Source organism: Rattus norvegicus, chromosome 18, assembly GCF_036323735.1.
Source record: "Rattus norvegicus strain BN/NHsdMcwi chromosome 18, GRCr8, whole genome shotgun sequence".
Taxonomy (NCBI): Eukaryota; Metazoa; Chordata; class Mammalia; order Rodentia; family Muridae; genus Rattus; species Rattus norvegicus.
The window spans coordinates 4,042,501-4,069,492 of record NC_086036.1 but is presented as its reverse complement, the minus strand read 5'-3'; the positions used below and the strand labels follow the sequence as shown (position 1 = coordinate 4,069,492).

Below are 26,992 nucleotides of genomic sequence, written 5' to 3'. Positions count from 1 at the left end.
TGGGACTCTGCAATGGAAAACAACAATTCCTTCATTAAACAATTATGAAGAATTTCAACATCGAGCCTGGAGCAGCAAGGACTGAGCCGCATGCTGGAAGCATCTAAGGACAGAGCCCTGGGTGGCTGCATCAGCCGTGTGCCTATGAAATGAGAGTGGCAGTATATCCTAGCTCTATGTGTAGAGCTCAACAATATAGTGGGTACTGTCCATCCACCCATCCACCCATCCATCCACCCATCCATCCATCCACCCATCCATCCACCCATCCACCCATCCATCCACCCATCCATCCATCCACCCATCCATCCACCCATCCATCCATCCATCCATCCATCCATCATCTATCACCTATATCTATCTATAATCTATGAGTCTATCACCTAGCTAACTAGCTAGCTCTAGGTCTGCCTTTTCTTTCCTCCCTCCTTTTCTTTCTTGGCTTCCTAGCACTGTGCTCATTTTCTGTGGTTACCCCTAAAATATACCACAAATTGTGTGGCCTGAGGGGCAGAAATTTACTGTTTTCAGTTTCCTGAGGCCATATTAGGTTTAGACCTCATTTTAATCTGATGACACGGGCAAAGACTCTACTTCCAAATAAGGGCAGATGGGAAGAAAGGTGAATTGAGAGGGGAGAGAAGAAACAGTTAAATCCATCACAAACTCAAAGCCTCTGTCCTACTTCAGAAGCAAGCCTGTGGAGTCTGAGGAGTGGCTTGGGGTGTGCTCTGGTCTGCTCTCTTCTGGCTCTTCATTCACTGTCCCTCCCTCACTGTCCCTCCCTCACTGTCCCTCCCTCACTGTCCCTCCATCACTGTCCCTCCCTCACTGTCCCTCCCTCACTGTCTCTCTCTCATTGTCCCTCCCTCACTGTCCCTCCCTCACTGTCCCTCCCTCACTGTCCCTCCCTCACTGTCCTTCCCTCACTGTCTCTCTCTCTCACTGTCCCTCCCTCACTGTCCCTCCCTCACTGTCCCTCCCTCACTGTCTCTCTCTCATTGTCCCTCCCTCACTGTCCCTCCCTCACTGTCCCTCCCTCACTGTCCCTCCCTCACTGTCCTTCCCTCACTGTCTCTCTCACTGTCCCTCCCTCACTGTCCCTCCCTCACTGTCCCTCCCTCACTGTCCCTCCCTCTCTCACTGTCCCTCCCTCACTGTCCCTCCCTTTCTCACTGTCCCTCCCTCACTGTCCCTCCCTCTCTCACTGTCCCTCCCTTACTGTCCCTCCCTCTCTCACTGTCCCTCCCTCACTGTCCCTCCCTCACTGTCCCTCCCTCACTATCCCTCTTACTGTCCTTCTCTTACTGTGTCACTGAGTTAGTTTCTCTGCTGCCTGCTCTTGCAATGATCACTGCTTGTTCTCCAAGTCCATCCTCCAGGTCCTAACGTCTCTTACCTCCATATCCAACACATGTTGAAGCTGGGGTCTGATCCTGTAACTTGCAATCAAGAGCTCCACTGCTATCATTTACCCCAGAACTGGATAGGATGCTGCACTAAAGCTCAGCTTTGTGCCCACCCCCAGCTTCCCTCCACTTGTCTCTGGGGTCCTGCTGCTGGCTCAGTGGAGAGACCTGCCTTCCCATTGTCATCCCATCCCTGCTGTCATCAACAAATGCAGCCTCCGACATGGTCAGGCCAGCTGTGCCTGTACCCATTCCATGGGCCTTGTGTGCTTTGGAGCCCAGTCCCTGCCACAGAAATGTTTGCCTCCCCCGACCTGAAGATGTAACTGTCTGTTCTATTGGAGCCCCTTGCTCACCTGTTATCTTAGAACCCCTATTCCTCCTGTCCAACCCTGTCTGTACTAGAAAATTCTGAACAAAGGAATAGTACCAAGAAGCCCAATTCCAACAGCTGATGCAACCTGCCAGCCCACCCAGGTGTGCCCACCTAGGTGTTCAGCTGTACAACATGTGTGGGACAATCCCAGCCCCTGGCTGATATGCCATCACTCCTTGCCCTGGATCTATCAAATGCCCTCACCTCAGCCTGAGTGTGGTACTTCTCTGGTCTTGTTCTCTGGGGCTGTGAACTGGCCTAGGAGCTGTTCCCAACAAATCCACTTTTATACTTTTCCATTGGGCTTGGTTTGGCTTATTACAATGGCAGAGAGGCTTATTATCTGGGCAAAAACCTGTTACCTTCCTTCCCTTCTCCTTACCGGAAGCACTTCCTTGAGGCAACTAGAAGACCAAATGACAGAAACAAAAGGACATCTGACTTCAGAAGAACCAGCTTTGACCAGTGAGAATCAGATGCAGCAGCAAAAAAATCACTTCTGCCATTCTCTCCCTGAATGATTGTTTTAAGACGCGGTGGTTCCACAGGCCCCATCCAGAGAAATTAGCATGACTGACAACAGGTGGCCTTTGTCATCACCCCAGGCCAGCATGTCAGGTATTGCTCTATGTCTGAGACAGCTCTCACTTCTCTGGGATAGAGCCCTCTACTTTAAGCTTGCCTTGGCTCGCCCTCCCGTGGACGCCTCACTAGTCTCCAGAGGACTTCTGCACTCTGGTCCAGGAAACCTAGGAGCTTTTGGTAGAGGCTTCAGTCTAGAATGTGGGTAGGAAAGAGAAGAAACCACTTCATCAGACCCATGTACCCATGGCTGTCAACTTACCTGGGGTGCAAACACAGAAAACAGCATAGAACCAGTGGGCTGGGTGTGCCATGAAAATATCAATTATGTCACAAAGCCCTCAGAGAATCAAGGCAACCATCCAAGATGACTCAGGAAGGAGGCTGAGAAACAACAGGTATTTCACGTCAGCAAGTGAAGGCAGCTGTGGAAATGGACACAGGCCGCATGTATACTCAAAGGGTGTGACTTAGTTCCCTATCATTATAGGTTCTCAGGGAGCAGGATAGAGATCAGTGTTAGCACTGTACATAGCTTATCCTTTTAGAAGGCCATGCTCTTCCTCTATAGAACCAGGGAGGTGTGTACAGCTCAAATGCCAGAGCTATACTAGAGAAACAACTCAAAATACAACTTCAGTAAGAGATAGGTATCAGTCATACAAATGCCAACAGATGGTCAGAGATATGCAACACCTTTCTGTCTGTCTGTTTGTCTCTATCCACCTATCTATCTACATCCATCTATCTATGCATCCATCCATCCATCCATCCATGCATCCATCCATCCATGCATCCATCCATCCATCCATCCACGCATCCATGCATCCATCCATCCATGTCTTTTGCAGGGCTTGGGATGGCACCCAGGGCCTTCTACATGCTGGGCAAGTGCTCCACCATGGAGTTACATCCCCAGCCTGACATATATATAAATCACTACAGCTGCGGCTGCTGCTGCTTCCTCCTCAATTTCCTTCTCCTTTGTTTCTTTTGTTTTCATGGAGGCTCATGAATTTCTAAAAGCATGTAAGTAATTACTAGAGTATAAAACATACAATAAGCAGGGGGTTTCAGAAGGGAAAACAGTTCTGTCAATGACTAGTCCTATGGAATAGCCATGAACAGCCTTCTTGGAACCCAGGTTCCCTCATCTACAATATAGAATATAATGTTCCCTGCTTCCGGCATTATAAATACAAAGAGAGCCAGCATGTAGGAAGAGCCTCGGGCTGGTTGAGTGGCTCCTAAATGAGCACTACTGTCATCATTGGGAACCCCAACTGAGAAAATATTTCTGAGACTGGGCTGTAGGCAAACATAGACCATTTTCTTTCTTTTTTTTTTTTTTTTTTTTTTTTTTTGGTTCTTTTTTTCGGAGCTGGGGACCGAACCCAGGGCCTTGCGCTTCCTAGGTAAGCTCTCTACCACTGAGCTAAATCCCCAGCCCCGACCATTTTCTTATATGTTCTTTTGTGTGAGGCCCAGCCAAGTACGAGTGCTGACACTCCTGGGTTGATTCTGGGTTCCATAAAAATGCAAGCTTAGCAAACTGTGAAGAGCAAGCCAGTAGCAGCACCCATCCATGGCCTCTGCATCAGCTCCTGACTCCACATTCCTGCCCTGTCTGAATTCCTGTCTGAGTTCCTTCAATGATGAACAGTGATGTGGAAGTATAAGCTGAATAAACCCTTTCCTGCCCAGTCTCCTTGGCCATAGTGATCCATCACAGCAATGGCAACCAGCTAAGAGCAAACCCTTACAGCATGTGTACAACCCTGCAGCATCCTGCCTTAGCTATCTCTGTCCCCACCTTCCTCAAAGAAAACAAATGGTTTCTCTGTCCTAAAGTGGTTCAAGGCAAAATCTTTGACATCCAGTTTCTTCCTAGAGGACTTTCACCTATGACCTGAAACACAGAGTTGAAGCCCTGGTCTTCCTGGAACAAAATAGTTCTCAAATGTTTGAGAACATGAAATCACAAATGTCAGTTCCTAGGAAAACCTTGTCCTTGGCAATCTCTGATTTGGGGGACTGAGACTTGGGGCTGCACATTTTACATTCAGGTACACACACACATACACATATACGCACACACACACACACACACACACACGCACACGCACGCGCACACACACACACACAAATACAGTGCCAAATTTGGCAAGAATATGGAGAAAGTGAATGTCCTGTAGATAGCCAGTACTGATGGAAAACAGTACAGCCACTTCTGAAAACGTTGGCAGTCGTTTCTTTAAAGCTAGGCATATAGTTGGCATGCTGTCCAACCACACAGAAATCTCCAAGTCAACAACCACACGGCTTTATAGTCATCCCAAACTACAGCACACCTAGCAGTAAGATGTAATGAAGTGTTGATCATCACAACGACATGGCGGGCCTCGAGTGCATTATACTGATAAGAAGTCACACCCACTGAAGGATTCCATTTCCAGAACACTTTGACATGACAGACTGAAAACACCCTGACCAACAGTGCCTTATGGAAGGAAGTGTTTATTTTGGCTTATGCAGAGGGATAGGAGTCCATCTTGGAGGGGAGGCATGGTTGACAGTGACAGACATGAGAGCTAGAACAGGAAGCAGAGAGAAAACAGGAAGTAAGACTGCACAATCAAAGCCCAGCCCCAGTGACACACTTCCTCGAGCAAGGCTCTACGTTAAAGGTTCCACAACTCCCCCCAGCAGCATCACTACCTAGGGACTAAATGTGCACATGTGTAAACTCATGGGGAACACTGGTCATTCAAGCCACCATGTGGGTTGAGGACGACAGCTCCAAGCTGAGTGGGTGATATGTCAAGATGGCGCAGTGCAAAGGAGACTTTCAGGTTGACAGAAGCATTTTGGGTCTTAACTGCAGAAGCGACCATATAAATCTCCCACACAGGGTACTAGAATCAGTGTCCTGAGAGAACTTTGGAACATCCTCAGACTCTGCAATCACTGACATCTGGGCCAGCAGCCGGCAGTGAATCAATCAGGATCTCTGAGGGTGGAGAACAGATATTAGCATTTGCCAAGTTCTCCAGTGATGACTTAGTGCAACCAAGGTCAAGGTCTACTCCTACAAGGCCTTTCGTAGCTTCTGTGAGCGAGCAGCAGAGCCGTGGAGGCACAGCGCAGCAGGCTGTGTCCACTGCAGCAGCACAGTGACAGGATTCTAAAGCCTTGACCCTGGGCCAAGTGATACTTCCTAACGGCTGCTGCCTCCCTCAGTCAGTGTGGGCATGAGCCCTGCGTGTCCTGTAGAGAAGCACGTGGATTCAAATCCGGCTGAGGAATGCCCTGGGTAAGTTCTCTTTGCTTCTCCCAATCCCTAGACAAGTACAAAGATCTGTTTGTTTTCTGTTTAAAGTTCCTAACAGATTTCCCAAGCGCTCTTACAGCATCTGCCATTCTCACTGATCACACAGACGCAGTCTGAGGCCTCTGCTTACTGCAATCGTCTCTGTCTTACCTCAGAGGAGGGCACTAAGGACAAAAGCAAGGTGCTGTTTAGTGAAAAAATATGTATTTACATTTCTTTCTATGTCTCATGCCGAGATACCTAAGGACTGATAATGAAAACGTTCTGCATGGACAGATTGTGTCCCAGTTTTTTTTCATTTTTATTAAATTGGGTATTTCTTATTTACATTTCAAATGTTATTCCCTTTCCACAGCCCCCTAACCCCTCTCCCTCCCCTTCTATAAGGGTGTTACCCTCCCCATCTTCCCTTATCTCTTGCTGTTTTCTTTCTACAACTTCAGAACCTTTTAGGAATTCACAGACCTAATAGCATAAATGTTTCCCCAAGAGACAGGAGAAATGATCCAGCCATTAAGGCACCAGCTGAACGGTCATAAAGACTGGATTTGGATCCCAGCACTTATGTAAGAGGGCAAGCATCCTGCAAGTAACTGTAACTCCAGCTCTGAAGAATTAGATAGAAACGTTCTCCTCCACATGTATACCCACACATCTATGTCATGTACAGTCATGTACACACATACATATATATGTGTGTGTGTGTGTGTGTACAAATATATGTATATGTACATATATGTGTATATAAACAAATGTGTGTATACATATTTATATATACATATAAATATATATACAAATATATGCATATATAAATATATATTTTTAAGAGAAACTTGCCCAGCCAAGTCTCAGACAGAAAAACCGTGTTAATTTTAGCAATTTGCTTCTGACTGATATGAAGCTTTCTATTTGACAATCAGTGTCATCACAGGATCCCTCAAAACACACAGCAAATGGAGTTTTTTTTTTTTTCTAACCTGGTTCCCAAGATAAGTGAACTGGTTGTCGTTTAATTTTTAAAAGGTTTTTGGCTTTGATTATGCTGTGCAGTGTAACAATTACCCAGAATAACCACTGCTAATTGTGGCATTCTTCAAATATTTATGGGAAGTGAACTTTGACTTCCTATTTCACTCACAGCAGCAAAAGGGGAATGGGGGATTCTATTCCAACATCACATCGGGACAGCTGTGCTCTGAGCTTCGCACGAGTCTTAACAGAAATTCATGGTGATTTCACTTTTGTCATTTTCATACATGTCAAACAAGTACAAGTTCAATGTCCACAAAGCAACTGTCTACTAAGTCACTTGATGTATAAAGGAGGGCTATGGGATGGGGACACAGCTGAGCAGCATAGCAAGTGCCAGGCCCTGGGTTTGATCCCCTGCGCTGCATAGACAGACAAAGGTCAGGTTCTAACTCTTTTTGGCAGTTGTGGTTATGGATACTACAGGAGTTTGTTGAGCATCTGTGGAAATGTCATACCATAGCAGAGAGTTTATGTTAACGTAACATTAATGGATACATTTGTACCCAATCCTCCTTGGGAACCTTTGACATGTCATATTTGTGTTAAAAATTTTAGATGAACTTTCCACAAATGGCACAGACCAAAAAACCTCAAAACAAACAAAAACCAAAAACCAAAAAAAAAAAAAAAAGTTTTCATGGCTCATAGAAATTCACAGTGAAAACGTCCTTTTTATTACCTTCAAAACTAACTTCACATATGTACAGTGTGCAGACTGAACCTCATCTTCCATAACCCTAATAGCAGCACCCCATGCCCACAGCTCCCTCTCTCTGGGACACTGTTGTCTGTTTGCTTTGTTTTGTGGCCCACCAAGGTTAGCCAGGGCCTTCTGTATGTCCGTGGGCTTGAAGTTTACTGTGGGGTGCTGGTGAGCTCAGCAGAGGACACACAACTAAACACAGTGATTCCCCATCCTAGACTCTAGTCTGAATGCATTATTTCCCTTATATATCTTGTCTATATTATATCCCAAAGCTTTTTATCTCTTTTGACTCAGTTTAGAATTTTTTATTGGATATTTTTAATTTACATTTCAAATGTTATCCCCTTTCCTGGTTTCCTGTCCATAAATGTCCTATCCTATAACCCTTGTCCCTGCTTCTATAAGGTTGTTCCCCCACCAAACCACCAACCCCTTCCCAGCTCTCTCCCCTGACATTCCCCTACACTGGGAGTCCAACCTTGGCAGGACCAAGGGCTTCTCCTCACATTGGTACCAACAAAGCCATCCTCTGCTCATATGCAGCTGGAGCCATGAGTCTGTCCATGTATACTCTTTGAGTGGTGGCTTAGTACCTGGGAGCTCTGGTTGGTTGGTATTGTTGTTCTTTTGGGGTTGCAAACTCCTTCAACTCCTTCAAATTTAACCTGTCCATTGATGCCAAGACAGAAACCTCAAACGGAATTGGAAACACCAATTCCTCTTGATAAGTCATTTGTCACAACAGTGGTTTGAGACATCTCAGGGGCAACCACAGTACTTGCCTTTTCTTGGCTGGAGGCAAGATTGCTCTTCCAAAAGACAAATACAGCTGTGGAAGGGCCAGAGGCAGGGAGGGAGCCAGGCAATAAGCACAAACTCTGAAACAAAGCCGTCATTTCTCCTCTGAAGATTGAGCTGACATTCATGGCTGTGGCTGTGGCTGTGACTGTGGCCGTGGCCGTGGCTGTGGCCGTGGCTGAGGCTGAGGCTGAGTGAGGTCAGACTCTGCAGCTGGCCCTTGTGTGTCCAGGAGCCACGCAGTCACCTGAAGTGGCTGAAGTGGCTGGCAGCAGGCTCTGGCAAGTTGCAGTGACTCAGTAGCTCCGGGGGTGGGGGGGAGAGAGAGAGAGAGAGCGAGCGTTCAGGCCTTGCTTGTCAGGCAGGTTGCCCCACTCATAGCCTGACAATGTCAAGCCGGCATAATTACTACTAAGGCACAGCACAGAAAAGCAGCTACAATTAGAGGGCACTGGAGCAACGCCTTTTTTTGTTTCTGGAGAGAACTGAAATTACCCAGCAGCTTTCTCTGCCACTTTGCATCTGTAATCTTTTCAACTTATTGTAATGTGTAATTGTGCACTTATTTTTAAATTTCCTTTCTCTACAGCTTTGGAAAGAAAGCACCACACATCTGGTTTGATCACTACTGCACACATACACCTAGGACATCACAAATAAATGACTAAATATGGCCCCTATTTTAAGACCAGGTAAAGACAATTCCATCAGCTACACAACGCACTGCAGAATACAACTTGGCTCCCTTTGTTATCATGTGCTAACTGGGAGCTGTGGCTTGCTGCCACCCCCAAGCCTCATTTGACTATCCACAGCACAGGATGAAAAACCATGGTGAAAAACCAAAATGCAAACTGTGAGGTATGGCTCCCATTAAACACGCACCGTTTTGTACCACTGTACAACAGAAACATTGTGGGGCTGGGAGATAGCTCACCTGATGAAGTGCTTGTCTTGCTGTTCTGGAATAGTTTCCTCCCAGATTAAAATGTTCCATCCTGCAAGGAAGCTCTTTCAGCAGGAAGGCAACCAACTCAAAATAGCTTTAGGAAGTCCCTGAAATCAACCAGATTCACTAGGTCCCTCCCCTCCAGAGTAAGCAATAAAAGCTGAGCATTCCTCTCAGACTGAATGAAGCTAAACTGCAAAGAAGACTCAGAGAAGAGAAAAGCTGAGACCAGACCAGCTGACCGCAAGAAGCAAGCACCAGCCAAGCTGCCTGGAGCGGGGTTTAGACCAACTGAGGCACCTGAAAAGGTCACTTTCTAACACATTGAGCTGCCTGCAAGCTGTGCAGTGTGCTCCAGGCTCCCAGTTCTGTGAACTGTCACCCATCCGGGAGTGGGTTGTGGTGACACAGCTGCCCTTGAGTTGTCCCTAATCATGTAAGTGACCCCTCACCCATACTTCTGTAAGCAACCCCACAAAAACACATTGTTCACTAAGAGTCACTTGAGTGGTATACTTGGGTATACTTTGATGTGTCATGAGTTTCCTATCTGGGGAGAGTAGGCATGTGTATTGTTCCTTTCCCCCAGGAAAAGTTTTGTCCCACAACCTTGAAAGTACAACGACCTCCATTCAGTCCCCAGAACCCACATCACAAAGTGGTGTGTAGCAGGGAGCACTTGCAATTCCAACACTGGGGAAGAGGAGACAGGCAAACTGACCAGCTGACCTAGACTACTTGGTGAGCTCAGGCCAGTGAGAGACTGTCTCGAACAAACAACTTGGACATCACCTGAGAAGCAATACCTAAGGCTATCTGTCCTCTGGCCTCCACTCACAAGCACACACATATATGTGCACACATGTAAACATGCATATACACATAGATATACATGCAAAAGCACACACATATGCATACACACAAAGGGGAAAATGGACACACTGTGGGTAGGACCATCTGTATTTGCTAACAGATGGATGGCAGTACTTCAGTTGGACAATAGAACTTTCAAACATACTTTCTTCTATTCACTGAGACCTTAGTCAGCCAAGTTAACTACACAATCATCTATGCTTACAATGAATTTCTGAGTCAAACCTGGGGAAAATGACACAGTGACCTATTTGTGCTTAGAATATGACATCATGTCCACAGAGGCAAGACTCTAAAACAGAGGTTCTCTACCTGTGGGTTGCAACCCCTTGAGGACTAACAACCCTTTCGCAGGGTTTGCCTAAGATCATCGGAAAACATAGATATTTACACTTACGAGTCATAACAGTAGCAAAATTACAGTTATGAAGTAGCAACAAAAATAGTTTTATGGTTGGGAGTCACCACAATATGAGGGCATGTTTTACAGTGTCACAGCATAAGAAGGTTGAGACCCTTCCCAGATAACCTCAGCACTTCCTGGGTTCTGGGAAGACCTGCACCTAGCTCCTGTGTAGCGACAGGGAACACGCCACCCAGACTGAAAAGCAACTAGTTGACATGCTTTGACTATGTGTAAGTCAGGAAAGCCATAGCCGCCATCAAGATGCTGAACATATGCATCATCACCTCAGCAGTTTCCATAGCTGCTCTGTCATCCCTCTGTCCCATTGTCCCCAAGCCCTAGCCTGTCCCCAGATGCCACCCATTTGCTTTGTCACTGTAAGTTGGACTTTCATATCAATGGACTCTTACAGGACAGACTCTTTACAGTGTTCGTATGGCTTTCTTTCAGCATGAGCATCGAACCTGGAGCACGGACTGATAGCTTACCTCTATTGCTGAGCAGTGCTCCATTAAACGGATATATTACAGCATACTCATGTATCCATGGCTCTCCTTCAGTTTTTCCTTTTACAGATAAATCTGCCTTGGATGTTTAAGCATTTGTATCTATAGACATTTACATCCTTTCTTATGGTTGGTTATCAGGGTGAATAGATTATATGATCAATACATGCGTATCTGCCAAAGAGCCTGCCAATCATCTTCCTAAGTGAATCATTTCCATCTCCAACAGTGGCACAGAAATTTCTATGCTGGATTAGCTGGACATCCAAATGCACCAAGGCCTGGCATGCCCAAGAGGTGTGCAGTGCCCACCTCGTAGGGTCACTCTCTGTATTTCTTTTGGGTAATAATGTTGAGAACATTTTCACATACTTAACTGACATGAAAAACATAAGTGAATTTGTCTGTTCAACTCTGATGTTTTGGGGGTTCGATTAAAGTGTGCGTGTGCGTGCGTGCGTGTGTGTGTGTGTGTGTGTGTGTGCGTGCGCGTGCGAGTGCAAGTATCTGAAGAAGCTGGAAGAGGGCACTAGATCTCCTGGAACTCAAGTCACAGTTGGTTATGAGAAACCAGATATGGGTTCTGGGAACTGAACTTGGGTCCTCTGAAAGAACAGCAAGTTCTTTTCATCACTGAGCTAGTTCTCAGGCCCCTACCTATTGCTTTACTGCACTGAGAGCTATTACATATGCTGTTTACCGTCCTATCTTCAGACCAACAATTTACAACTCCTTCTCCCATCTGTGCCTGCCTTCCCCCCTTTCAATGAGAATAATTTCGATGAAATGCAGTCAGTTTCTTTTCTGAATAATTTGGTGTCACAACTATGCAACTTTCCTTTAATGCAACCTTAACTTTAAACAAGTGTTTTCCTGTAGGAGTTACACAGTTAGGCTTTACTTTTAGATCTAGGGACCATCTGAGCACATGGACATCATTGTCCTGCTGCAATTGCTGTGTGACATCACTCCTGCCAAGCTGTGAACAAGCACGGACTTGGATGCTGAGCCAACAACAGAACCAAGAAGGAGAGCACCAAAGTCCAACTTGGTGAGGCAAAGAGTTTCACTGGAGTTTCTTAAAGGAATTACTACAGGAGCACAGATGACTCAAAGACGGCTATGTCACCGAAGCCCAGCAGAGCATGGGTGACAGCTCACAAAGCTGGGGACCTGGAGCGTACTGCACAGCCTGCAGGCAGCTCAGCAGGTCAGAGAACCGCTTCCAGCAATTCAGTTGCCCTCTGCTTCCTGCAGACTACCATCTGCGTCAGCCACAGTCTGAACAGACTACCATCTGCGTCGGCCACAGTCTGAACAGGCTACCATCTGCGTCAGCCACAGTCTGAACAGGCTACCATCTGCGTCGGCCACAGTCTGAGCAGGCTACCATCTGCGTCGGCCACAGTCTGAACAGGCTACCATCTGTGTCGGCCACAGTTCTGAACAGGCTACCATCTGCGTCAGCCACAGTCTGAACAGGCTACCATCTGCGTCGGCCACAGTCTGAACAGGCTACCATCTGCGTCAGCCACAGTCTGAACAGGCCATTTTCATCTAACCATCAGGACAGCTCCATGACAACCAAGTGGGTACTGTCCTCTGCTTTATATACATTAGGAACAAGAGACACCACAGGTAAGTGACCAGCCCAAGGTCATGCCTATTGCCCTGGTTAAGAGGCAAGCTCATTTACACTAATGCACATTCAATCATGTCAGTAACATCACTCCTTTAAGGGCAGTTGGGAGTAAGCAGCAGGCTAACATCTTTGAAAACACGTTCCTTGTAACACAGTGAACAGATTCCACATAATCTGCACCTGCAACCTTCTTCACTCTGAAACATCTACCATAGGAATGTCTCTTTCTCTTTTTTTTCTGTGTGTTAAAGCAAAAGTCATATATCCTTACTGTCCTTGAGAACCAGGCCCCTAATCTCTTTTCTTGGCTGTCTGCACAGAGCAACCTGGCTGCCAGCTCCTCTTCCTCCTCAGATCTCCCTTGTACTCCAGCTAGGCCTTTCAAGCTGGTCAGATTCGGAGCAAGTGGCCTTCACACAGCCAGACTTTGACTAAGAGCTTGCATTTCACTTGAATAAAATTGTTTCAAGAGGCATGGGATTTATGCACAATTTTTAAAATTTAGTGCTTATATGCAGCTAAGTACTTTTAATGTAACAGAGAACAAAGCCAAAAAGTAAACTATGTCAGTACACTTCAGTGCATGTCCCAGAAGGCACAGTGGGACAAACAGGAAAAGGATGAACAGGCTGGGGTTGGGGTGCCAGCCTGTAACCCCGGCACCTGGAGACTGAAGGAGGCTAGCCTGGGGTACACACCAAGGCACCACCACTAACATCCGAGCAGGGGTGGGGAGCTGCCTCAGTTGGTAAACTGACTGCCTTACAAGTGAGAGAACCTGAGTCTGACTCCCAGAACACATGTAAAAATGGCAGGCACTGTAATCCCAGCACTGCGGAGGCAGAGGCAGGCAGACTCCTGCCGCTGGCTGCTAGCCAGCACAACCCAGTTAGTGGTTCTGGGCCAGTCAGAGGCCTCATCTGGGTGAATACTGTTTCAGCAACGACACTGAAGTGATCTTTAGCCTCTACGTGAACACACACATGCTCTCCCATGTCATGGTGCCACGAGGAGATCAAGGAACAACTTGGGAGTTGGTTCTGTTCTTCCGACACAGGGTTCCCAGAGATTAAACTATGGCTTCAAGCTATGTAGCCAAGGATAACCTTGAAGTCCTGATCCTCCTGCCTCTACCTCCCTAGTGTTGAGATTACAGGAGTGAACTATCAGAAGACTGCTTGGTGTAGTGCTGGGGACCAAACCCAGGGCTTTGTGCTTGCCAAACACACACTAAGCACTTCACCAACTGAGCTGCATACCAAACATAGCACGGTTCTTTAAGGTGATGAATCCCTTCCAATTAGCATAAATCACAATGCCATTTAGAAATAGTCATTAATAAAGTATGTAATTTGAAACGATCACATAATACTTAAGTTGCCAGAAACCCATGAAGAACATGTTAATTACTCACTTGAGGAAGATGGGTTTTTAACAGTTTGTAAACTTCCCAGAAGCTTGGAGTAGGAAGCTTAGCCTTCCTAAAATAATTCTAGACTGGTCAAAAGCTGGGTGCAGTGATAGGGGAATATAAGAACCCTGGAGCCAATAAAAAGACTATCTTACCTGAGTTTGGGTGTCCTATGAGGCCCCGAGAAAAGGAATTGTTTATTTTATAGTCTGGAAAATGGTGCCCTCGTGGCCATGTGCTTCCTTGTAGCCATGCAAGCTCTGTTTCAAAGGTGTGGGGCTGGGTCCACCAGAGAGGCCTTAGGAGGGAGAGAATCGGAGGAATGTCCTGCTAAGGCACATGATAGTACTGGTTCTTAGTTATCACCGGCTGCTGTTGTAACTACAGAAGTTAGTAACTCAGCATACACAGTCACCCTCCCATGGCCCTGTCACCCAGAACCCACCACAGGTCATCTACTAAACCCAGTCGAGTCCCCCCGACCAGACAATAGGAGACGACTTAAGCTTAAAAGTCTACTGACGTTCCTTGGCATGTGGCCTCTCCTTTCATCTTCAAAGCCAACGAGTGTCACTCCTACCCCACCAGCCCTGTCCCCAAGGCTCTTTTTGTTCATGCACAGGAAAAAGCCCACATTTAAGGGTCTATACAAAAAGACTGAGCCCATCTGCATAACCCAGGATATGTTCCCCAACTTAGGATCCTTAGTTCAATCTGTAAATTCTCCTTTCCTCAAACGAAATGAATGAGCCACCATTTTGAGACCAAGAGCACAAGTGAGGATGAATGACGTTGGTAAAGCTGAAATCTTGGACGGGCTGGGTCCGTGATGGTGTTGCTGGGAAGCTGAACCAAGTCAAAAAGCTACCTGTCAGGACATGCATGTAAGACCGCAGTAAGACTGCAGTAAGACTGGCAGGGTGGCCCAGGAGGGAAAGGCACTTGCTGCCAACATTCATGACCTGAGTTGGATGCCTGGAACCCGTATGGTAGAAGGACAGATTGACCTCTCCATCGCACTGTGACATCCACACTCCCCCTTCCCCTCATCACACAAAATAAAAATTTCAAACATCAAAGTTTTTGTTTTTTTTTTTTTTTTCAAAAAAAGCACTGATGGAAGTAAGCCATTTTAAAAAGATGTCTGAATGAAGACAATCAAACTTTGATTTCTTTAATGCTACATGCAGCTTGCCTGGATTTCTGTTCCCTGCAGTAGAGCGCATCTTTAGCAGATACTGATAATTCAAATTAACATTCAAAAGCTGAAGGGTCAGCCATGAAAATGGCTACGGAAGAGCACAGAGCTACAGTGGGAAGGTGAGGGCAAGTCTACGGAGTTGGGTGAAGAGAAGGGAGACAGGGGGCCTGAAGGACGGGGTGTAGCACGATGGGTGCACTAGGGTGGAGACAGGGTCCTGAGGCCTTGTTGTAAGGAGAAGGTGCTTTACTGTAAGAGAAACTTTACACATCTTAAGCAAAAGTGGAATAGGGAAACTGCAAGACCTGTGATTTTCACCAGGCCACTGGAACAGTTATTCAAATTCTGTTGGAGCCTGAGACCACAGGCCTCAGTCATCCATCAAGACAGGCAGAGTTCATCACCAGAATAAAAAAGGCAAACAAATGCCAGGCCTCCACTTGGTACCAAGCAAAAGCATGTTTGCCATAGAGTTGCCATGAAATACCAGCTTAGGCCTTAAGGCCGGAATGTTTGCGAACGGGGAGGGAGGATCCAAACCTAAATGAAGCTAGGACTACTGGGATATGAGACAGCTGCCCAAATGAGAGAGACAGAGGGAGTTGTTGGGAGGCAGGGAGCACAAAACCGAACTCACTTCCTCTGCTCTCTGTTAACCTGAAAATCACTCATGTTGAAGGCCACACGGCTGAGCACTACATGATTAGCCTCCCACTTAGACAACCCTCTGACGTGTACTGTGACCACTGTTGCCTAGGTTACTTCTCAGAAACTTGGATCCAATTCTGCCTAACCTCTATTGAAGTCTAAGACATCAGATGGACGACTAAAATCTCATTCTATTGCTTGTCCCCTCTGTGGCCTCAGAGTGCTGATGTATTCTGGCAAGCATTCTGGCCTGGTACATGATAGGCTAACTCTGAGTCAAGTCCACTCAGGACCTGCTCAGTTACAGCTGGCATGGTCAGACTGCATCAAGCTGGCTTTAGGAGAGGCCTTCCAACACCTGAGTTGTCAAGAAAGCACAGCAGGGGAAAGGAGGCACACTCACTCCAGTGATACCTAGGCTACTGAACCCTGTGTTCTATACTTATAACTCCTAACCCACACATTTCTCAAGAGATAAGGCCCTAGGAGAGAAAGCTCTCTATAGTTTATCACCAATACACGCACGCACTATATACACCCACACCCCACTGTATCTAATTACAATATCATTCCCAACCCACACCAGGGTGAAGTCACTACTCACCAACACTGGGATGAAGGCCTCATTGTTCCAGATTGTATGAGCTTGTCCCTGCTCATAATGACAGTGTCTTGATTAGTTTGTAAAAACTTTGAGCAAGATACAAGCTATTCAGGAGGCCAAGGCAGGAGTAACGTAAGTTCAAAACCTTTCTGGGATATATGAGAAATTCGAGGACAATCTGGCAACTCAGTGAGATCCTGTCTCAAATGAAAGGGTGAAGAAAGGGGTCTGGAGACAGAACTCTGGCAGCACCCTTACCTAGCAAGCAGGAGGTCCTGAGTTCACCCTCTAGTAATGCACAGCAAAACATGCTATAACAAAAGCTTTTAAATGGTGCAGCTTCGCAGTGCAGCGCACACAGTGCAATAGCATCTAAGTGAACATGAGTCCATAGACATAAAAACCTGCTATGCAAACTCTTCTGTCGACTGCTATAATCCCTTTCCAGGAAAGTATGAAGTCTTTCTCTCCTTTCACTTGATTAAAATAAATGACAAAGGCATATTCATTGTAGCATGCCTTGAACAATTTGTCTCTTGATAAAAGAGTCTTGACAGACATGATCTGTCTGGGGGTGGAGGGGCAAGAAATTCCGGTAGTCTGCCATGGGATGAATGACTTACAAGAGCTAGAACTAACGCAGGGACCTGGCTAGGGTGGCCTCTGGGAAAGATGGACGGCCTGACATGGGGCGATTAGTGAGGATGCTCATCTAGGACAGAGCTGAGGAACAGCAAGAGGCAGTGTTGAAAGGACTGGCTGCAGGAATGACGACGAGTGACACACAGGAGCGTGGCCTGAGTGGCACTGTAGGGGACAATACTTTGTACAGAAATAGGAGCATCTGGGACAAGCAGATGCATATATTCTGCTGAGGAGGTCTGGTTGGGAGAGACATAGAGACACAAAAGAGGGAGATGGGTAGGATTTAGCAGATGAGAAAATCTATGAGGAGAGCAGGGGTGGTCCAGCCTGGGCACTCCATATTGGACTTTGTTACCACCTCATTCTTTCTTGTTATTTGACAGCAACAGGAGCAAGGCCTTCCAACTTGCCTGACCAGCTGCTTCTGGCTGCATGAGTACTCTCCAGAGGTCAAAAGTGTTACCTTTAGACAGAGTTACCTTTAGAATGTGGTGCATATGGGAGCTCCTTAAGTCCCTGGAGGCATACCCCTGCAGTAGACAGCAGCTCAGTTTCTCTTTCTATTCTGACTTGAGGTCTGAGCATGTCTCTGATACGTGTGCCTCACCACTGCATTTACAACACATAGCCTTGGACTTGAACCTCCAGGACTGTGTACCAAGAGAAACCAACCTCCTTATTCTTCATAAGTAGCCTGTGTGGGGTAATTCATTATAGTGATAAAGGCTAAAGAATATGCCTGCTGTACTTTATCCTTTCTTAGAAGCCTGTGTAAGTACAGAAGGGCTAGGTGTGCTGTCTAGCAGAGTATCTCACTGGACAGGCCCCACAGACACCCCCAAATCAATTATTTAGACACGAAGTATTAACAGTGACACTCAGAGCTCAATATGGACAGCTAAGTCTTGCTAGATGACAGATCACTGAAAGCTGGCGATATACTGGGGTGATTACGCTTCCTTTGAAAAGTGTATCTGACAGAAAGTGAGGGGCTTGGGTGGTATTTTAATGTTAGGAATTTGGACAGCCAAACGCTGCTTTTCTGCCTGTGTTCAGAAATCACTTCAAACAAGAAGGGATTAGAGCTATAGGATCAGAGCTGAAGCACTAAACTCAGGGAAACGCTAGCTGCTTCTCACTAACAAGGTGACAGGACAAAAATCGTCCAGGAAACCCATGGTCCTGTGAGCTGGAACAGAGGGGACACAGGCTGAATAAAGTTATTTTGGTAATTAATTACTGTTTCCAAATGAAGTCTTTGGAGTAATTATCTGCTGTAAGCATGCTGATTTAGCTGTTGAGCTGACTTTATTCCTGATGTAACAGATATCATCCACTGGTAATGTCTGAGTCCTAAGGCTAACATACTTTGGTCACAGGACAAGGAAATCAAGCTGGTACTGAGCTAGAAGTTTCTTCCCAGCTGGTCGGTTCTCACAGTGCTGGATGGTGCCATGAGGTCACTGGCTGGGGTGGGGAGGGGCACAGCAACATCACAGTCTTAGAAGCGAGCCATGTGAGTGATAACCATAACAGCATCTTGTTTAGGATTATTACTGCTATGATGAAACACCAGGCCCTAAGGAACTGGGGACAAAAGGGAGATTCAGTGTTTACTTCCAAATCACCATTCATGACTAAAGGACGTCGGGACAGGAAGGCAAGAGCTGATGCAGAGGCCATTAGAGGAGTGCTGCTTACTGGATTGCTCACCATGGTTTGCTCAGCCTGCTTTCCTTTTCTTCTTAATTAATTTATTTACTTTACACTCTAATCGATCAGGGCCTCTCCTCCCAGCCCTTCCTCAGTCTGCCTTCATACAGAACCCAGGCCTGCCAGCCAAGGGATGGCACAGCCCACAGTGAGCGGGCCCTCTCTAAGAAAATGCCCTACAGGCCTGCATGTAGTCTGACCTTATCAGGGATTTTCTCAATGAGGCTCCTCCCCTCTGGTGACTCCAACTGTGTCAAGCTGACAGTAAACTGTCCAGCACACATAGCAAGATATACCCATGAGTGTAACAGAGGAGTGTTATGGCATAACTAACTGGTTTCTGATTAGATTTAGGGGCTGTGCTAAGGTGGGGGGGGCACTTATGACTGTTATTGAATATCTGGCCCAAAACTTGTGGCTGAGAAGCTCACAGGCCCGAGGGAAGAAACTATTACTCTTATCTTGTTAGATGGGCATGGTATCAAATTGCATTCTCAATATTTGAGTACAGCTGTCAGCCCCCTTCAGAAAACTTTCTTTCTGTAGTTGACATCAGTTAATCCTCATGAGTCAGAGCACAGAGAACAACTGTAGCTGTCTGCATCTGGCCTCTGCCCAGGCTCAGATGGGAAGAGAGACAGTGAGAGCCAGAGGACAGGGAGGACGACTGTGAAGCAGGACTTCTGGACGTGACAGGGCTGCTGCACCCATGAACCCCTAACTGTGATTTCCTGTACAGGACCAACCCAGAGAGGGAAGGTCTTAAAGCCCACTCCAGCTGAGATACTCATGGCAGCTGGAGGCTGCTGGGAGAGAGGGCTGTGGCCTAGGTAGGTGGATCACACTCCAGTGGGTGACCCTATACCCTGGAGTATAAAGGTGGCACAAATTGGACTTATTAATCTACAAAACAAAGAATTTGAAGTTGGAAATAGGATCTGGAAAGAAGAGGTGTTGATGAAAGGGAGAGGAGGGGGTGAATATGATCAGAATACACTGTATATATGAATGAACTTCTCAACAATAAATAACTGTACGATTATCCATCTAGGAGCTGGGAAACACTCTAAAGCACACGTGTCACATGCCCACTGCCCAGAGGGGAGGCACAGCTTTCTTTCTCACAACCATTCCTAAGCCCTTTAGATAATTATGTAAATTAACACCACTACCTTCTTCTCACCACCCAATGCCATCAAAGCTAAGTGGTGTATGAAGAATGGTTGCTCTCTGGCCCTTGGACAGTCCTCGTGGGTCACGTTACTCTTCTCTCCATCATTAGGTTCAACTGGTTTGGATCCTGAGTTTCTCCCCAAGTTCAAATCCCAGTCCTCACACTGGGAAAAGGTCCTTAGGTGGTTGTGACATGCCCTGAGGGGATTTCAGAGACCTAGCTACTTTCCTTTATCTGTTTCTACCTGGTTCATGTGTGTGTGTGTGTGTGTGTGTGTGTGTGTGTGTGTGTGTGTGTGTGTGTATGTGTGTGTGTGGTGTATGTGTGTGTGTTGTGTGTGTGTGTTGTGTGTGTGTTGTGTGTGTATGTGTGTGTTGTGTGTGTTGTGTGTGTGTTGTGTGTGTGTGTTGTGTGTGTATGTGTGTGTGTGTGAGTGTGTTGTGTGTATGTGTGTGGTGTGTGTGTGTGTGGTGTGTGTATGTGTGTGTGAGTGTGTTGTGTGTGTGTTGTGTGTGTGTGTGTGTGTGTGTGTGTGTGTGTGTGTGTGTGTAACTTCATGTCTTTTACCATATAGATACTATACTATCTTGCCACAGGCCCAAAGCAAGAGCCTACCCATCATGAACTTATGCCTCTAAAACTGAGCCAACATAAACATGTTTTCTTTCTAAATTTGTTTATCTCAGGTATTTGATGGGAAGCTAATATGAATTTTGAAGTCTTGTCTTTGAGACTACCAACCAACAATAAACAAAGTGTGAGGCTTTCTCTGAATGGTACTGCCTGCTTTTTAAATGTTTACTTTTATTATTTTGAATCATATGTGTGCGTGGAAGGTATGTGCATGAGTGCAGGTGTCTGCAGAGGCCAGAGGTGTTGGATGCCCGCTAAGCTGGAGTTATAGGTGGCTGGGAGCCACCCCAGGTAGGTGATGGGACTTAAACTCAGTCTTCTGAAAGAGACTGGAGGATACATGTTCCTAAGCACTGAGCCAGCTGCTGGTTCTGTGGGGTTTTTGTTTGACTGTTTGTATTTGTTTTTTGATGGATGTTAATGCCAGGTTGAGCTGGGGGTACATATTAAAACTGACTGAGGACTTGGGTCTGAGGAGATGGGTCAGTTGCAAAGTGAGGGGTGAGCATGAGAACCTGAGTCTGACCTCAGAATTTATGTTAAAGATTAAAGATGGGCACAGTGACACACACTTGTAATCCCCTCAGGGGGACAGGAGACAGACAGACCCCTGGGGTTTACTAGATAGCCTAGCCAAACCAGTGAGCTTCAGGCAAGTCAAAGACCCTACCACATGCACACATGCATGTTCAGGCATACATATATATGCATCTACACATCATACAAATAAAACATAGGTTATTGAGGTTTGGTCTTTTGCAGTGTATTGTAATGCTAAATCCTGGGCCCCAAGGACTAGTTGCCCCCGGCATGAGAGAATCCACACATAGACCCCAAGCGATGCTATGTAACCTCCCCACTCAGGTTAACCTGATTGGTGAATAAAGATGCCTACAGCCTGTAGCTGGGCAGAAGAAAGCTGGGTTTGGGTTTCTGAGCTTGGGATCTGAAGAGAGACCAAAAGGAGAAGCAAGAGAGGGAAGGGGGAGAGAGAAGATGCCGTGTGTTAGGTGAATCAAGAAAACATGGCCCCGAGGGCTGGCCAGACGGAACATGGCAAGTAATACCTCAGAGTTATTGATGGAGAAGTGGGTCCTAACGGCTCTGAGGGCAGATCTCTACCCAGTTCTAGTGCACTAAAGGGCATATTTTTATAAATATAAAAGCTGTATGTCTTTTATCTGGGAACGGAATGATCAAAGGCAGGGTAGAAATGCCGACAGATCATTTAATTCAACAGTAGGCTTTTGTATTCAGGCACGGGAAGGCAAATCTATAATTGAAAAGATAGCTTGTAGAACCTCAAGATTACAAGAGGAGGAGCACGCCATGAGGGCCTTTATTGTGGTTCCCATGGGAAGGCAAGGCACACAGGAGGCAAGCTTAGCATGGACTAGTTTGCAGACTCTACAATGGCAGAGCTACTCATGGTGGTCTGGTCCTCACGCTGGGGTGAGCAGTGCAGTGGAACAGCAGTCCTGGGTGGGAAAGTCCAAAGTTAGAGTTGGGTAGGAGTGTGTGTGGCTCATACCCATGAAAGGCGCTCAGGGTGATCTCCATTTATTTTAGGACATTAGCTGTCTCCAAGTGTAACAAAATCCCCATGTTGGTGTCAGAACCCCCTGGCTGATCTAATTATATAAGGAATGGCCATGTAACTTTGGGGGCTTATTCTGAGTCTCAGTTTCCTCCTCTGGCTTTCAACCTGACCTTTTGGTGTGAATGAGATGCACAGGCAGGGGTCAGCAGCGACTAGTGCTCTATTTACTGTACATGTCTTTACTATAAGTAGCAGGGCCATGAACACTCGTAAAGACACAGGTTTAAAGGGAAGGATCACTCCCTGGCATTGCATGATGAAGGGAAGGTGTGCTGTGTCAACATCTGGCTCTTCTAACTAGAAAGTGGTCTTCTCTGTAACCATAAGTTTCTTTTTCCTTTCTATTATTATAAATATCCATAGAGGCACTGGGCATAGATCTGACAGTCATTCTTATGAGTCCATAGATTGTGCTGAATGCATTTATCCTGGAGACCCAAGAGAGTAAGTTGTTTCCATACATTGCACCAAATAGATGAGTAACTCTGCTTTCTCTCAAAGTCGTCCATCTACTGATAATGGATCAATTTCCCATTAGCCTTTAGGAGTGGTGCTAGGAAGAGTTAGGTCTGGAAATCTTAGCATTTAAGTTCTCTCCCATGTGCAGTTTCTTCCTATCCTTCCTTCAGTGAATATTTGCTATGCCCAAGACACTGTGAGGAAGCAACTTACATAGAAAAATGTAATGGACGGGAGCAGGACAAGCACTGCTTTACTGTGGGAGCCAGTGTTTGCTCTTCTGTGACGTCTCCATTTCTGTAAGTGTGTAAATAAAATAATGAGTGAAATACAGAGACACCCAGCTGGAGTCCAAAACCAGAGAATGGCTGTCGCAGACTGCAATTAATCTCCTCTGTCACAAACCTACCTCCTTTCCACCCGAGGGCTTTATCCAGGGTAATTATTCTGCATTGCATCACACCAAAGGAACAGATGCTCTCAGGCTAGTACGATAATTAACAGCATTACGACAGCACCTCAAATGCCCATCACTAGCTGACCCTGCTCCTCTGATCCAGAGTCAGTGGCAAGGGAGGTTCAGAGCCAGGGAGGGGCTCTTCACAGATGAGCGCTGTGTGAGCTGAGGCATTGACGAGCCTGGCAGGTACAGGGCAATTCTGCACTTCCCTGTATAAAAATGACTGCAGTACAGAAGAGCCCAAGAAACATCATAAAACTGCCCCCCAGTGTCCTTTGTGCAGTCTTGAAAGGGGGATTGCCAAGAAGGTCAGTGTGCTGAAGATGTGGCAGAGATGAGCAAGACCCTTCAAGAGAGACAGAGAAAACCTCATCTCTTTCCTACAAGGGAACCAAAAACAAGATTCCAAGGACCTAGATGAGTACAGGAAGCTTCAACCTCCTCATTCTGAGTAGTGCTCAACCTCCAAGTACAAACATCTAAGCTTCTCTACTGCTGATGCTGCAAAGAACCTAGCAGGGATGTGTGGATGAAGAGCAGCCTTAGGAGACGCAAGGAACTGAGGTGATGGAAATACACAAAGGCTGAAGGAAAGTCCAGGGCAGCAAGGAGGGCAGCCATCCAGCCTGAAAAGGAAGAAAGGCAGGAGGAGAGGAAAATAAACCGAGTAAAGAGGAAGAGGATGGAGATGTTGGCGGTCAGTAAATAAGTCCTATCAGAGTTTTCCCACATCAACGGCGCAGTCCCATCCCCTGCGTATAACTCCTTTGTGTGCATGCACGTGCATGTGTGCATGTGCAGATGTGCATGTGCAGAGGGCAACATCAAACACCTTCGCTCTCACTCTCACGTTAGTTTTGGAGGCAGGTGTTGTGTGAACTTTGAACCTGTCAGTTTAGCTAGCCTGGTTGTCCTGCCAGCCTACAGATAGATCATCTCTGCATCATCCTCCAAGCACTGGATTACAGGTGTGTGCCACGCCCATCCTTTCTCATGGGTGTTAGCAGGACTCAGGTCCTCATGCCTGTGTGGCAGTCACTTTACTGATGGGAGTCATCTCCCCAGCCCCTGCACTCCCATCTTTTAAAGAAAAAACTGAAATGGAAGGCTATGTAGATTTTTCCTTAAAGTGTGCAGTGTCTGGGCTGGAGATGTGGTTCAGTGGTTACAAACACTTACTGTCCCGAAGGGGATCTGAGTTTAGGTCTGAGCATCCATATGGGTGGCTCGATCACCGGTAACTCTAGCTCTGTCGTCACGGATACCTTCTTCTTGCCTCCATGGGCACCAACATAGCATGTGCACTCTCCCTATCTCTCCCTGTCTTTCTGCCTCTCTGTCTCTGTCTCTTTGTCTCTGTCTCTGTCTGTCTCTGTCTCTCTGTCTCTGTCTCTCTGTCTCTCTGTCTGTCTGTCTGTCTCTCTCTCTCTCTCTCTCTCTCTCTCACACACACACACACACACACACACACACACACACACACACACACACGCCCACACTAATCTTTAAGGATGTGCAGTGTCTCCTCCTCTCACATAGGCAAGATACCACAGTCCTTATTTTTAAAAGCCACAAACCCTGCCTTATAAGATAGTTGTCGTAAATGAATGAAAATTTAAAGCTGGTTCTTGGTGCATAATGCACACTAATTACACACAGGGTGGGTGGCTTTGCTCCAGCTCATAAGAAATCATTGTTTTGGTAACTGAATACCACTACGACTGAAAAAAAAATTTAAAAAGGTTGTAGCTGTTGGCACTCCCAATTCCTCTGACTAAATACATTAGAAACAAAACAAACAGAACAGAGCAAAAACAGACATAAAAAAAAAAACAGGCTAAGATCTGTCTAAACTTGGTCCCCAGAGCTTCCCTTCATGTGAACACCAGCCGAATCAAACTAGTACTTTGTACCGCTCTCAGTATCCACTGCACTTCAGTCATCCCCTCTCAGCATGGCGCGGATAACATCTGCAGTGAAGTCAGTGGACCTGGCTTCGGCAAAGTGCTCTGCCTCCCAGAGCTAAACTTTGCCTTCTTGAGGCAGGGCTGATGGTACCCATAGCCGCAATGCGCTTTTGACTGGTTCAAGGCACCAGGCCCGGCCTACATTGCTTCCAGGGTCTCTAGGGCTACTGTAGCTTCCCTTGGAGTATAGAACATCTTTGCGAATTCACCTTCCTTGTGTCTAAGGTTTGAGTCCTGTGCTCTTTATATCCTGGGGCGAGAAGTGAACCTGGATCGTACATGTTGTTAGTTTTCTTTTCTTTTTTTTTTTTTTTTTTTTTTTTCTTTTTTTCGGAGCTGGGGACCAAACCTAGGGCCTTGCAAGCGCTCTACCACTGAGCTAAATCCCCAACCCCGTTAGTTTTCAATTCTATAGAAAACCATTCAAGGTGGTTCATGGTAGTCCAGGCCAGACATCAAGCTCATTGCTAAAACGAAGCCCAGACCTTCCTCTTCCCCAACTGATTCACTCGGGAAATGAAAGAGCCCCACTTCAGAGAACTCAAGAACTTCAAGAACTCAAAAATACAGTAATGGCACCAGCAAAGGAGCACACGTCACAGCAACAAAGGGAAGCTGCAGCTGACAGGAGAAAGCTCGCAGCGGCGTATACCATCAATGGCGGCCGGCTACCATGACCTTAGACCCTTGTTTGACCCTCACCTTTTGAAGCATCTGTTGTTGTCTGAGCCCTCACAATAGACTTACCCACTGTAGCAAATCGCCAGAGGCAAACTGGATTCTGGCAGAGAAGGCCAAATTACACTGCTTTGCAAGGCCACATCTCTATGAAAAGAAAACAAACAGAAAAACTGAACACCGGAAGTAGTAGGGCGTGACCTACGAGTGCTGGCTAAGTACTTCCTCTTGCTGTAGGAAGAGCATCAGGGGAACTTGCAAGTGGGCTTACTCGGTGTCCTCTCCCCTCCCCCTTTCACCTACCTGTAAATGCTGCCACCACTGCACCAGCCCTCAGGGATGCCAGTGACAATGCCCAGGAGTTCTCTGCTCACACGTTCCCAAGAGCTTCAGGTAAAAGCCCAGCCTTTTAATGTGCACTTCAGGATAGGACCTTGCAAATGCTTTACGAAGAGAGTCTGTAGCACACAACAAATTGAATGAGGACCTGGGCGGGCAGAGAACCAATCTCCCTTACACTTAGTGGTTCTCAACCTTTCTTGTGGTGGCCTCATCGTAAAATTATTTTTGTTGCTACTGCCTAACTGTACTTTTGCTATTGCCATGGGTCGTAATGTAAATATCTGTATTTTCTGATGGTCCTTTGGGGTCATGACCCAAAGGTTGAAAACCACTGCTGGACAGAGGCAAGAGTCAGCCTGAGAGAGGATCAGAGGGAATAGGGGGAGGGGCGGCACGGCGCATACCCGGAGCCTGATGAAAGCCTATTTCTCTCAATTCCTCACATTCTGTGCAGTGGAGGCAACGGCCAAGGTCAAAAGCAGCCGATAAGATTGGGAGGCCTATGGAGGCCTTGTCTGAGACAATTGAGTGTTCTTCCACCTCCCACATTTCAAAAGTAACCATGAAGGTCACATCATTTGGGTACACTCCCTCACTTTGCGTGTGCTTTCAATATGAGTGTGTTAATGACATGGGGGCCAGGGCAATTGGGTAGAAGCACCTACCATGCCACAAGGAAAGCTGCTTTAGCTAAGCAAGCCCCTCATGGTTGCTGTCAGTGTGATTTGAGCCGGGGTGGGAAGGGGAGTAGGGTGGGATGGGGGGTGGGGGATGGGAGGGTGGGATGAGGGATGGGGGATGGGGGTGTGGGGTGGAATGAGGGATGGGAGGGTGGGATGAGGGATGG

General features: G+C 46.6%; 1 protein-coding gene and 2 long non-coding RNA genes across 5 annotated transcripts in view; 2 read left to right on the top strand and 1 right to left on the bottom strand.

Moving 5' to 3' along the window:
- Ttc39c (tetratricopeptide repeat domain 39C) overlaps positions 1-26,129 on the bottom strand; it is a 119,297-nt gene extending 93,168 nt beyond the window's left edge. Inside the window, exons 1-2 of one of the 2 annotated variants that reach the window (XM_063277592.1) lie at positions 26,107-26,129; positions 25,873-25,950 (exon numbers count right to left, since the gene is read on the bottom strand). The gene's annotated coding sequence lies outside the window, so the exon portion shown is untranslated. Of the gene's footprint in view, positions 1-25,872; positions 25,960-26,106 lie in introns of those variants that run through there. The other variant, NM_001077231.1, reaches the window with a different exon arrangement.
- On the top strand, positions 3,366-9,676 carry LOC134482905 (uncharacterized). The gene is made up of 2 exons (XR_010059620.1): positions 3,366-5,680; positions 8,824-9,676. It is a non-coding gene; the product is annotated as an uncharacterized LOC134482905 (long non-coding RNA).
- The window catches only part of LOC120098331 (uncharacterized), a 77,138-nt gene continuing 76,122 nt past the window's right edge, over positions 25,977-26,992 (top strand). Inside the window, exon 1 of one of the 2 annotated variants that reach the window (XR_005496510.2) lies at positions 25,977-26,196. This is a non-coding gene — a long non-coding RNA (uncharacterized LOC120098331). The remainder of the gene's footprint in view (positions 26,197-26,992) is intronic. The other variant, XR_005496511.2, reaches the window with a different exon arrangement.